The sequence below is a fragment of the Thermobia domestica genome, chromosome 9 (genome assembly GCF_964235325.1).
Source record: "Thermobia domestica chromosome 9, izTheDome1.hap1.1, whole genome shotgun sequence".
Classification (NCBI taxonomy): domain Eukaryota; kingdom Metazoa; phylum Arthropoda; class Insecta; order Zygentoma; family Lepismatidae; genus Thermobia; species Thermobia domestica.
The window spans coordinates 55,751,999-55,766,454 of record NC_137462.1 but is presented as its reverse complement, the minus strand read 5'-3'; the positions used below and the strand labels follow the sequence as shown (position 1 = coordinate 55,766,454).

Below are 14,456 nucleotides of genomic sequence, written 5' to 3'. Positions count from 1 at the left end.
ATCTTATAATTCCAGTCTTGATCTCTCTTTTCGTTCTCCCTGTGAACATGAGGAAGCTGACATACGCATGTTACTGCATGCAAGACATGTCAGTTAGCAAGGCCATAGCTCGATTATGATCCGAACGGTCGATTCTGATGTTGTGGTAACTGCCGTTCATGTATTTAATGAACTAAAGCCACAGAGTCTGTGGATCGAGTACGGTGTCGGGAAAAATCGCAGGTACCTTCCCATCCATCAGTACATGGATAATCTTGGAATAAATATGTGTATTGGCCTTATTTTCTTACACGCATTCACTGATTGCGATAACACCTCAGCCTTTGCAGGATGTGGGAAGAAAACCGCATGGGATGTCTGGCGGAAAAAATCCTGACATTAATAAAGCATTTATGGAGTTGTCTTCTTGTCCACCTAGTATTTTGCCATCTGCTTTCGAGAAAGTTCAACAATTTACGGTTCTTTGGTATGACCATAATAGCACCACCCAAACTGTAAATGAATGTAGGAAATTTCTAGTGACAAAGAAGAGCCGAACTATTGAGAGTGTGCCTCCTGCTGAAGCAGCACTTTTTGAAGACACCAAACGTGCAGTTTTACAAGCTGGTTAGATATGGTCGCAGTGGTGAAAACCAGTTACCATTATTCCAGATCCTCAACATTGGAGCTGGAGAGAAATGAATGATGAGTATGAACTTCTTTGGACTCAGCTGCCAGATGCATCAAAGCACTGCCAGGAGCTTGTGAAATGTGGTTGTAAAACACTATGGACCCATTCGTGTAAATGTGCAAATCTGATATTTAATTGTGCTTGTGATGGTCAATGTTCTTACCAAAAAAGAATACTGTTGAAGTGCTGAAGACTCAATAATTATTGTAATAGCTGCAAATTAAGTTTTTTCTCTTACATAAGTAACCTTTATTCCTGAAAGCGGCATGTTGGTAACATATTTTGCAGGATTCTGAGAGTCATCTACCTGGAATCTGGTATCTTTTGACAATCTGTTATTTTTATAGTATTCTACTTATCATTACCAAAAATGAAATATCTCCGTTAGTTTTAAAGATAAAGCAATGATATAGGTGCCGTTTAAAAGCTCTTGAAACGCGGGATTTCGATTATTTCAAAGTGTGTTTGTGAATTCGTACTCGTTTCATAGTTATTCACCATAAAACGCAAGAATTCTTTTCGAGTAATGCTCTCCTTTCACTTTGAGACGCCATATTTAAAAATGGCGGCCATATATATATATATAAGATATTTTCTACATAATTCAAGATCTGGAGCATGTTCTAACAAATAAAGCACGAACGAAGTTTCTGTGTTGAACGGTAGCCAAGATATTATTTGTTAATTTAAGGAAATTAATTCAGGTGTCGGCCATGTTGATGACGTCATACCAGGCAAACCAACCCCCAGAAGTTTGGGTCTATATCCATATTTTGTCCTTACATAAGAACACATCACCCCTGAAAGTGGCATGTTGGTATCACATTTTGCACGATTCGGCATTATATTGACGTTAAGCTACCTAACTAATCTGAGCAATCTCGAAAAAAAAGTCTAGATTTCATGCTGTGAGAACATGGTAGCTTTATGTATTACGGACTTATTCAAAATACTCTACTAGTCTACAATATTGAATCTTAAGTTCGGAGATGCCTATGAAACAAATATGAAACCATCATAAATTCAGCAAAATAATATAATAAGAATTTGTTTAAATAAAAATTAAGAAAACAAATTGGAAGACCTATATAGAGAACTTGCAGTTTTAACCGTTGAAAAATATATAAAAGCTATACTTTTATACGTAGAAAAAAACATGAAACTAATGAAATTATAATTTTGAAATAGTAAGAGTAAACAAATCAATATCACAAAACCTAACTTATTTTTTGCTCCAAAACTTTGTAATAATACTACAAAAGAAACTAAAGAAGAAGAAATATGCATAGACTAAAAGAAAAAATAAATGGAAATAAAGAGGTTAGAAAGCATAATGTTTAAGAAAATATTTGGCTAAAATATCATTCAAAAAATTTATAGTGCCAATCACTGAGGAGTTTTAATTATTAAAATACTCGACTAAAATATCATCTAAGAAAACTTAGTGGGCTGAAGCTAACGCACAATCGAAAGCCTCTGTGCACAACCACTTACGATAATTATAAATATGAGAAAGATTTGCATGGTAAATTGTGTACGTTTATGTGTTGTGTTAGTAAAACCAGAAATATATGTACTAGGTAAATATTTTAAAAGGAGAATTTCTGACAAGATCTGGAAATGAACCTCCTGGATTACAGGAAGTCGATGTCCGTAGATTGGCAAGATGCTAATTAATAATTGTAACTACAATAAAAGGATAATTGATTATGAGTATGTGTGTTTTAATATATTTCTGTGTTTTGTCTCATAATTGTTAAAACTTAATACCTATAAGATTATGTATAAAGGAAGTGATTCCTGTGAAGGCCTGGAAACGAGCCTCCTGAAATACTGGATGTCTTTCGACCATAGACTGACAGGTTTTTAATTTAAATCATATATCTACAAAAGTTATATGCATTTATATTTTTGTGTCAATGCACTGTTAGGGAATGTTTAAATAAAAACAAAATAAATAAATAAAAATACATAAAAAGCAAAACTAAATTAATTAATTAATGTTGGCACATACTTTAGATTCACGGCAAAGATATTACTTACTGGTCTGATGTAAATTAACATTCTGAAATGCTGAAGATTAACATTTGTGCAATATTGATCTTGTCGAGACAAGAAAAGATTTTTCAAAACAAGATCACTGCAAGCACTGAGCACATGATATTTGAACTTAGAGCCATAGCCAGACTGAAGTCTATAGAACATCATTTCGGGACCCCAAAATACTCACATGTATGTTAGTGTTAGGACTGGTTGGATTGAAATTTAACGTCCGTTTCAGCAGCGAGGCTATTCGAGACGTGGGCATATGACCTAAAATATTATCCGACACGGGTCTAACGTGTCAAACATTCCAATACTTTATGGATTAAGTTTCCATTTTAAGACCAAGACGGCTAATCGTTAGCGAGCAGTGAGGCAAAGCATAAGGATGAAAACTTTAGTAAGTACAGGCCTGAAAATTCACAATTCCTATGTACAGGTCATAATTTTTACTCAGGGCTAATTTCTCGTAATTACATACTTCTCCTGCATACATATGATGAGTCACGTACAACTAATGTAGTATTCGTTGTTTGACGCTAATGAAGATGATGTTATCGTGTACTTCAATAATAATGATATAATAAGTAATTTCCAGATTCCATCTCGATTTCCAGATTCTCTCCATTATTTTAATTTTTGTCTACTGGAGATTTTGGAATAGACACATGAGGTCTCGCAAAAGTCAGCATAATAATATCAAATACAAAATACACTATTCTCCAATTGAAATTATACTAATTTTTGAAAAAGAATCAGGCCAATAATATAGCCAAACCATGAAGTACTTAAACTACACATACATACTAATTAACAAAATTCATTACACGCAATATAAAAGAACTACAATTATTTGAAGCACTTTAGTAACTGATCCATACAATTAGTTCATTATTTTAATTACATCGCGAAAAGTACTTATTAGTTCAAGTTCTGAAATTGCACTACAAAAATCAATTACTGAAAACCTTTCTACTGACAAATGTTTCGTTTTTCTGCAATATTAGTTGGAAACTTAACATTATGCTTTCCTATCATAGATGTGCCAGTAACTACAGGGTGTCCAATATATAGTGCAACCCGTAGTTTGGGATAAAATTTTTACTTACATGCACCCGGTAACACTGCTATTCATTTCTATGGGGCTATTTAAAGCAAGAGACATACAAGAACAATTCTTGAACTATTCAAGACCTGGAAACAAACATTCGCAGTGGCATTGAGAACATTAACACTTCTAATCTTCGTAAAGTTGCTGTCAACCTGGTGAAACGTGTGAACGAGTGTTTGAATCAAAACAGGGGACATTCCCAGCATCCGCTGTAGAGGTGGTAACTCATTTCTGATAGTAGCAGTGTTGCCGGGTGCATGTAAGTAAACGTTTTATCATGATAATTTCAAAGTTTGTTTTTCATTGTTTTCAGGAATTGCGTAATGTAGACAGATCCTTAACACACTTTTGATGCACTGAAACATCAGCAAAGTTGCCAATTCAGGGTGTTAATTTATGAAAACTACGATTTCTCTACTTCCCCTTACACAGGCCTCATCCGATTAGTTATCGGTGGAAATGAAAAATTCTTTTCTCCATTCCATAGTTTCCAAGCTACTCCAACTAAACAAATGAAACTTAACGACAGAACTTCCATACGTATGAGTTATGAGTCAATTTACATGTTTTGCAACAAAAAAAAAAAAAAAAAAAAAAAAAAAAAAAAAAAAAAAAAAAACTTTGGTCACATCTGGCAACACTGTGATTCCTAGTGTAATTCAATCGTTGCTTGCTAGTTTAAAAATATATGCATGAACAAGGCTTCATTTTGGTATAACCATTATTCGTGTATAACTTCAGGTTCAAAAGTTCTACTATCCCAAACTCCGGGTTGTATTGTATATTGGACACCCTGAAGTAAAACTGAAAGAAACAAAATAAGCATGTCTCATACACAGTGTTCTAAACCTAACTGCCGATCACAAAAGTGTTTAAAACTATCAAGATGCCTCTGTTACAGAAGAAATGTTCTCACATGACTTCATGTGTGTTCGCATATTCCACTTCTGAGCAAATCTCTTCCCACATAAATCACACACAAATTTACGCACACCTACATGAAGTTTCAAATGCGTTTGCAAATTACTGTAACGCGCAAATTTACGACCACAAATCTCACATACAAATGGTTGTTCACCTGTGTGAGTTGTCATGTGAATTTTAAGTGCAACACTGGTGGCAAACTTTGCACCACAAACTTCACACTGTTTTGATTTATTGTGATTCTTCATATGTTGCGTCAAACTTCGTTCCTTCATCAATTTACCACAAACTTTACAACAGATGAAAGTTGGGTTATGAGACTTTTTGTGCTTGTAGAAATTTTTTGTTGAAACAAACTTCTTATCACATTCAGGACAACTATATTTTACATTTCCTGCATGTATTTCCATATGGTTCTTCAAGGAGACCCTTGATATTTTCTTATTACACAGATTACAATTCACAATATTTTTGTTTTGTTTTTTATGAACACGGCTAATATGTATGTTTCGTTGATGCTTATCGAAAAACAATTTGTCACAAATTTCGCATGGACAATCTTTAGAACGTGTTTTTGAGTGTATTATTAAATGATATTGCAGACGAGAAAATTCGCTGAAAAATTTAGGACACTGTGGGCACTTATATTCCCCGACATTATGCTTCTTCAACATATGATCCCGACGATATTTAGCATACTGAAACTTCTCTCCACATATAGTACAAGTCTTGTTACATACTTTTGGGTTTTGGTCCTTAATTCTGAAAAATAATAAACACTAGTGTATAATCTTATTTACTACAACAGAGATAGAAAGTATACATAAAGTTACTCTATTATTCACTAAACGTAATACCTTATTAGAATCTTGTTTTTGGGAGACCGTACATTTAATTGTCTCGGAACACAACTGGAAATTTAAAAGAAATAAAATATTCTCTAAAATTGGATAATATTTAATATTTGTTTTAACCCAGTATGTATATATGTGGCTTTTAGCAGTTGGCGCGAATCTGATTTCTTTTTGATTGTTCAAAGAGTCTATATTCTTGCTTATTTGTTGTAATTTTCAGCCTACCATTGCTACTACGACAAGCCGCTTCGCGAGTAAGGCGCTAGCTATGTGACACACTCTGGCAAATTCAAAATTTCACGTCGTAGCTATGTGTTCTGGAGACTGCTTAGCACTGTAGTCTTAATAGAGTAATACGAGGAAACTTCTGTTTCCTACATGGTGTCTACCACAAAATTAAATTGGTTAAATGTCTTTAGAATCGCGTTTATACGCGTCATTCACTACAGACAAACTTACTAATATTCAATTTGATTTGTGGCGGAAACAGGTATTTTACACTGAGAAATGGCGTAATCAGTGCATAAGGGAATAACTTTCTTTCCTTTTGGTTTCTTTGGACATATTTTATGTTGAAGACATCTACCTGAATTTAATCTGAGAATTCAAAATAGTCATAGTATCTAATTTTTATGTTACCTCAGTCTCATATATTATCATTTAGCATATTAATAAATTACTTCTTGAAAATTTAGTCTTCTTGCAGTACCCAGTCTATATAAGACCCGGATCTACAGCTTAAAGTAGAATCCCCAACAAATGCATTTCCATCCAAAATCGTGTTTGAGCTGCTTACACTTCTTTCAGGAGTATATCAATTAGCCGAAAGGAAGCGCAGCGTACTTTAACGTACCGACATTTTAAATTACTTTGAAATCACAGTTATAATAGCATCACTGTTTCTTTCTCGTACGGGAAGGAAAAAGTAGGTTTATTTGGAAAATATTTGAAGTTCTATTTCAACTCCCTTGATCCGTTAGCATACGCGTTTGAATTACAGTAAACAGTTGGAAACTAAGATCGACCCAACTGCTATTCAAAAGTCATTTCAAACAATTCAGCCCTTTTGTCGTGCTGAGATCAACAACGTCGATGTAAATTTTATACATTGAGAAAAAAGTATGGAAATTGCTCTTTTTCCTCTGTAGAAGTTGAATTTTCATATAGTTTGGTGCTTATGTCCACTTATTTTTAAGAAGACATTTATATTTTTTTAAAAAAAACTTCATCGTCCGAACATTTGAGACTTGTAAGATAATCAACTAATTTACAATAAATTTTGAATTCACTAGCCCCATTCAATACACATTTCAATGAAACTCACATGATAAAAGCTCGTTTCGAGCTAAGTCCGGTTTCGAAAAATCATTTCAAATAATTTAGTTTTTGCAATATGATTAATACGAATGTGAAGAAAATTGTTGTAAAAATGCTTCTTCCCTTCTTAAAAGTGGAAATTTCAAAAGTTGGAATACGAGTCTATTTATATCAATTAGGAAACAGAGTTTTAAGCCCCTCCCCCTTTTTTTGAACATAAACTTTGAACCCTTTTTCCGTATGCATTTTTATGAAAGCAACATCATGAAACCTCAGCTCCAGGACAGTACTAATTATGTTCAGAAATAATCGAATTGTACTCGAGAAATATATCCGTTTCTTTTTGAAGTTCCGTTCGCCCATATTTCATGAATATACCTGTAAATATAGTGAGTTATAATCTGATTTTGTTTTGATTTGAGTTTAGCGTCTGTTTCGGCAGTAAGGCTAGGTTAGACATAGATCTACAGCTTAACGTGGGATCCGAACCAAACGAGCTTCTGCCGGGAATCGAACAGGAGTCTTCCGTGCCAAACGCGTGTATGCTTTCCACATAGCCACAAGGGAGCTCTAGAGTGAGTTACGAGTAAAACTGATTTCTAATCTCTTTAAATTCGCTTAATCCATAGGTAACATTTTACTTTCGCTTGGCATGCTTGCACAAAATTTGTTTTCAAACTAGAGAGGGTACTGTGTGAGCGTTGGCAAAGGGAAGGCAAGCGAGTAGCATGAAGCAGTTTAACTTAGGTTTCGAAAACAAACTCCCACCGCGAGTCGACCCAGGCCTCTTACAAGAATGTGCGACGACGACCATATAGCTATGATGGAATATGTTACTTCTCTGGAAGTGGTAACTTCACTAACTGTATGACATTACACAACAATTGAATTATTTTGCGAACAAGAGATTGTGTTACGTCAAAACAAAGATGCTATATTTATAGTAATTTTGAGTTCAAGTTGATTTCAATTTCGTTTTTCTGCGTATCTTCAACTGTGTATTTTATTGTTTTTATACGATAAAATGGAATAACATCCCACATGATAAAGAATCACACACAATCAGTATGAATAAAGATAAGAAAACATGAAAAGATAATGGTCTTCTATCTAAAATGGTGAAATATTTCCAATCACACCTGCTATTAGGTCTCCACATAGGTAAAAAAAAAAAAAAATAAAAAAATAAAATAAAAAAAAAAAGTTGCTAGTTCAGCAAACATTTTTTTTAGAACCTCCCTGTACGAACAATACAGCGAGATTCCCTCACATAACAATGTGCATGTCCCACGTATCATTTTCACATTTCCTCAACTTCTGCGCGAACAGTCGGCTGAACTCGAAACATTTAATAAAGGAGTGGTACTTTAAAGTACGTTGGACCAATGTAATTTTTAACTTTACTTTAGCATTCACCAATTCCTGACCATGCCTAATACTAATCTATGTAAGACAACGAACTTCTAACTGAATAAAAATTCTTATGTCTATTATATTCGTTTTGATTCTCACAAATTACACCTTCTCAAGCGCAGATGTGGTAGAAATATTTAAGTCAACCGTCATTCCTTTATGGTTCTGTAAACATCTTATCGATAAATCCATTATAGACTACCATAACTTTCACCATGTTTCCGTTTCTGGAACAATTCCGAGTATAAAAGTACACTCTAGATACACTGTGCAGCTTTAAATTAAAAATTTCAATTTAAATTCATTTTCAGATATTTGAGGGAAAAGTACGTTCGATTATATATATATATATATATATATATATATATATATATATATATATATATATATATATATATATATATATATGGAATAGATATTTCCTATTTGTTTGGAGGATTAGCTGAAGTTAATGTACCTTTGGTAAAAGAGACCTAGCTTTATATTTGGGGAGTGGGGAGGAGTAAATCCCAATCCTTGGCGTCGACCCCGAATATGAATACGAAATTTTTATATTGGAAAATTCTCCTTATTTATCGGTTAATAATAATTCCAAAGAAACAATATGCACAATCATACAATAGAAATTCTAGAATATTATTAACATTGAACGAACGAAGATATCTTTAAATTGAGTTACGTAACAAACAATATAGCACATTCAACTGGAAAAAATGACATGGGAGAGAGTAAATTTCTGTGTAGTTTTCGAGAAAATCCAATTTCCAGGTACAAGATAACAAAACAAGTTCTTGCCGTTCTAGAGCAGTGATAAACAAAGAGCAACACAGTAGACGGTAAGTACCTTTAGGTTTCGAAGTAATTTTAATCAGCATCCAACATCTTTTGCTAAAGATCACCAGCTGTACAATACCCTGGTGATAAAGCTCAGAGGACGTGGACGCAAAGAAGACTGGAAGTGCGTTCCGCATGTCTGCCTCATTTGCGAAGAATTCTCACGGAGGTTGGTAGCTGAGGGAATGAACAGGTGGTAATTTGCTGGCGCAGGATCCAGTAAATATGGTGCATGGAAATGTATCTCCCAGTCAAGTTGCTGAAGGGTCTCGACGTTCTGTTTGCTACATGTGGCTTGGCATTGTCCTGCAGGAACAGCTCACCCTTGTGATTCACCATTGACGGCACTTTCTGCCGCAATGTACGGTATACCCTTTGCAACTACTGAGATTAGAGGTCAGCAGTGATAGTCTGACCAGGTGGAAGGAGCTCGTAATGCACCACTTGCCGACAATTCCACTATACAGAAAGCATAACATTTCCTTGGTACAGAGGTGGACTTCAGATGCGAAGAACAGGATTACGTGTCGACAACTAATGTCTGATACGCTTGGGAGTGTCATAGAGGACCCACTTTACGTCAAGAGGAGCAAGCGAATAAAGATAGATGTGTTCAAGTGCCTAATGAGCAAGAACAAACATGCTGTCACTCGTTCCTTGTTGGCTGCCGATACCCACTTGCTTAACTTGTATGATTGCCCTATCCCATGCAGGTACAGTCTGACTGTTTTTTTTTAGCGGAAACATGGAAGCTTTCAGCAAGTTCATCACACGTTAAACCCTGTCATTCTCGATGGTTGCTTTCAGGGCCTCATCATCCAACACATAATGTGGTCGTCCACTGCGTGGTTCATCTGAAAGGCTCACATCTCCCGAACGGAATTTCACGAACCAATGTCTGGCGGTATGTTCGTTCACGGTACTCTCCCCAAATGTCTATCATATACGGCTATCTGATGCGGCAGCTGACAGGCCCACTTTAAAGTCATTCAACAAACACACGAGAACAAGCTGCTTCGATACTTTCATCCCTATTCGACAAGTGGACATTTTCATTCCACTTACTTGATATATGATAATTGTATAAAGATATCTGAGTTAAATATACACATAGGTTCATTAATTCCAGGCCTGGATTATTATTTAAATGCACATATATTTATATAGTTTATAAGGAGTTCTAATATTTATTTAATTTGTATAATTTATCTGTATATTATTTATATAACAATTTTCATTTTCTTATATCTATATTGCATATAACCTTAAAGAAATTGCTTTTAAAGTTTTACTTCTTAGCTAGATACACTGTTTCATTTGTTTCTATAGTTTAAGAATAGGATACGTGCTGATGAACTGAGAAAATTTCAAGGGGGGAGGTTGGTAGCGTCGTTTTTTCTCAAATTGGTAATGAACTTTCTTTATTTAGTTGGGGATTTTTTCATTCTTGGATGCTGCCACTTATGAGCAGAATCGTATATAAACCGAGCTGTTTCGCTCGGTCGGGGTTCTTCTGACACTCTGGACCACATGGTTATGTTCGACCGAAGGTCCTAATGTCTGTTGGATCAACCATTTTTTTTTTTTTTTTTTTTTTTTTTTTTAAGCTATGCTGTTTAAGGCTGGCAGATGGTCATTCGGAATGACCGTGGTAGGTAATAGGAAGTTTGGTAGATAACTAAAGAATCGTTTACTGGAGAGTTTTATTTTATTATTATTATTATTATTTGTTAGGCCTTGATTTTTAATCCCGCTGAGGACGCTGGGATATGCATTAAGTAGCTTTTAAATTTTGAGATATGTTTTAATCTATTGGATAGGTTTATTAAGGATTTCTATTTCGAACTCCGAAGGTTTCGGGTTCGAGGCCCCTCTTGTCTGAGAACTTAGTTTCTTGGGTTATAAGTTGATTGTTTTTTTGTTTCCCTGATCCTAACCCTATATTAGTGATTATCTCTTGGAAAAGATATAAGTTTCTGGTCTCTTTTAGAGCGAAACCGTTATTAGGGCAAGACCTAGTTGTTGGTGGCCATTTTATAGTCTCGCAGAGAGACTTGGTTAGGGCACGGTCCACTTTACGGACCATTTTGTAGTCTCATTACAGAGACTTCTTTTTTCCCCTGAACATAACCTATCACCTTGTAGTGCTTTTCAGTCAGGTATTTTTTCACAGGTTCTCTTGAGTTCTGGAGTCCTGTGTAGATAGGTCATACATTTTCTTTGAGTGAAGGAACTGCTTTTAAAGTGAAGGCTAAGTGGAGCTGTGCCGCTAGTGAGGGCACAGAAACTTATGCCACAGGACCCCTAAACTTAGAGTATATTTTAGCATATAATTGTATCTAGTTAGAAAGTGATGGGTTCTGATTTCGGTCCTTTACGAGTAAACTTTTCTGAGTTTTAAATGAGAACTCTTGTTGCATTTCACAGAGTTTTTCGTCTTGCCTCATATCTAGTTTTTGAATAAAATAATATAAAAGATCAGAATAATGTTTCGTTCTTTAAAATAAAAATTTCCCTGTAACTGGATGAGTAAGAATATTTAGAATCATACGCCCAGCATTTAAGTTTTCGAGAGAAGCCAGTAAAGAAGGATTGATTGGACATAATCTCGTATTATATCTTTATTTATGTAGTATGTTGCCTTTTTGATTTAGTTAGAAGAAGACTGGGTGTGCGAGAGATAAATTAAAGGCTTTATAGTAGGGCGGTACTAGACAACGAGTCCCACATTCTCTCGCCCATAATATTTTGGCCATTATATTAATATTAATACTACTTATTTGTGGTAATTATTTTTTATCATACTACATACACTGGATGAACTATGCCTGCTGAATTTGCGCAACGTTCCTAGTTTACTGAAAGTCGATGGTGAGATCAACTCTCGATGACTTAGCAGGAACGTGCATCATTTGGTTTCCTCTCTCTGAGTGCATGATTAATGGGACGTCAAAAAATACAACTTTGTTTTGGTTACCTTATAAAATTAAAAATTCATGTTGTATGTTAGCTACACCACTATTGAGATGAAACTGATAAAACTGATATTAAAGAATAAATTAATCAACTTTTACATTATGATACCCGCAAAAATAAAACTACACAGTATGGTTAATGAGATAAAGTTCAAAATTTATGATAAAATCTTAACCCTTAACGGTTCACTGCTTCCGGTACTGTTTGCAAAACAACATATCCACAGACAACTTCCCGCGAAAAATTTACCTGAGTTGTCACCAGGGGCAATAACTGCTACCATCGCGGAAAGTAAGTACACAAATAATCATAACGAACAATACCTGATACTCTTCAAACGCAATACACAAGATCAAACAAAGGTGTAGCCAAATGGTTACGAAAACTCGTTAAGGGTTAAACTTCTATTATTTTAAATATATAATATGTATTGTGTACAGAGAAGACTACATAATCGATAGGTAACATCGGACTAAACAAAATGACATGTCCAAGGGACTAGTGCGTAGTCTTCCAGAAAATGAACAAAAACGAATTTCTATACAGCTAATCTATATCGTTCATTAGCAGCTTAATAATTTTAAGTCTGCTGTTGGAAGCGATCCAGTCAGAGACCCATGTTTCGATATCTTCTGAAGAAGTAAACCGCTGTCCAATCAAATCGTTGTTCATGCAATCGAACAAGTAGTAGTCCGAAGGAGCAACGTCTGGTGAATACGGCGGGTGGGGTAAAACTTCCCATCCGACATTTTCTAAATAGGTTTTGACCGGTTTTGCGACATGTGGGCGAGCGTTATCATGTTGAGCAATAAGTTTATCATGTCTGTTCTCCCATTCTGGTCGTGTTCTGGCCAGAGCTTGCTTCAAACGCATTAATTGTCGTCGATAACGTTCTCCATTCATAGTTTCACCCGGTTGCAGCAGCTCATAGTACACCACACCTTTCATATCCCACCATATGCACAGCATAACCTTTTCACAGTGAATATCTCGTTTTGGTTGTGATGGACCTGGTTCACCTGGTTTCACTCAGGCCTTTTTTCGTTTAGGGTTCTCGTAATGGATCCACTTCTCATCACCCGTAATAATTCGATGCAGAAACCCCTTTCTGCTCTGTCGTTGAAGCAGCAATTCGCAAATGGTTTTTCGTCTTTCAACGTCTCTGTCTTTCAATTCATGTGGAACCCAATGTGACATCTTTTGAATCATTCCCATGGCTTTCAAGCGTTTGGAGACTGTTGTTTGATCAACGCCTAATGCTGCTGCAAGTTGTTCCTGCGTTTGACACGAATCCTGCTCGAGCAATGCTGTCAATTCTTCGTCTTGAAATTTTTTTGGCTGTCCAGCTCGCTCTTGGTCTGCCAAGCCGAAATCACCACTTCTAAACCGTGCAAACCACTTCTGACACGTTCGCTCAGCTAGAGCATGGTCACCATACACTTCCACCAAAATACGATGACTTTCAGTCGCACTTTTCTGCATGTTAAAGTAATGCAGCAGGACACCCCGCAAAAACACTTTATCAGGCACAAATTGCGCCATGTTCACTTAACTACAAACTGGTGTTGTTGACGCTTTAATGCACTGCCCTATACTACGAACGATACGCGATGACAGGGGTTTGCAACACATGTGTGGATACACGGAACTGTGGGACGCTCCGTTCGTTGCGCCATCTCTTGTCCACCCGCACGAATTAATTCCTAGACCAAATAATAATAATAATAATAATAAAATGCCACATAGTTAAGTACCACATTCTGTATATTTTCGTTTCTCCACACTCTATTTCTCCAAACAGTGAGAGCCCTCTCGTGGCTATATGGTTAGCACACGCGTCTTTAGCGCTGGAAATTCCAGTTCGAATTCAACTTCAATTGTATGTCCACGTCTCATACAGCATCACTGCTGAAAGGGATGTTACATTTCAATCCAACCAATTCCAATATCGACATAGATAATGAGAGTGTTGTTAGGTCCCGAAATGATGTTCTATAGAATTTAATTTGGTTATGACTCTTGCAAATATTCTGTGCTAAATCTTGAAGTTTCATGAATGTTTACCATGAATCAGGGTACTTCAAAACCACAATTAATTATTTTTTTACAACATCCCAAGGCGACACAGCGGCTGACGACATTTTACGTTTTTTTCGATTTTAGGCGTTTACGTTTTTTTGAATCAACATCTATTTGTCCTACCAAATTGAAAATTGTTGGACGTTTCCAACTCGTGCAGAGCTAAAACTTTGATCTCTTAACATTTTTGGCTGAAACAATTGAAGGAGGTGAAATCAGAGTCTACAGTAGCAAC

The 14,456-nt window shown here is 35.7% G+C and overlaps 1 protein-coding gene across 4 annotated transcripts in view; it reads right to left on the bottom strand.

Moving 5' to 3' along the window:
- The window catches only part of LOC145694666 (zinc finger and BTB domain-containing protein 41-like), a 93,614-nt gene that overhangs the window by 52,030 nt on the left and 27,128 nt on the right, over positions 1–14,456 (bottom strand). For 3 of the 4 annotated variants that reach the window (XR_014133036.1, XM_081771138.1, XM_081771137.1), the window contains exon 3: positions 4,408–5,510. The exons of the other annotated variant lie outside the window; for it this stretch is intronic. The gene's annotated coding sequence lies outside the window, so the exon portion shown is untranslated. Of the gene's footprint in view, positions 1–4,407; positions 5,511–14,456 lie in introns of those variants that run through there. 4 annotated transcript variants of the gene reach the window in all.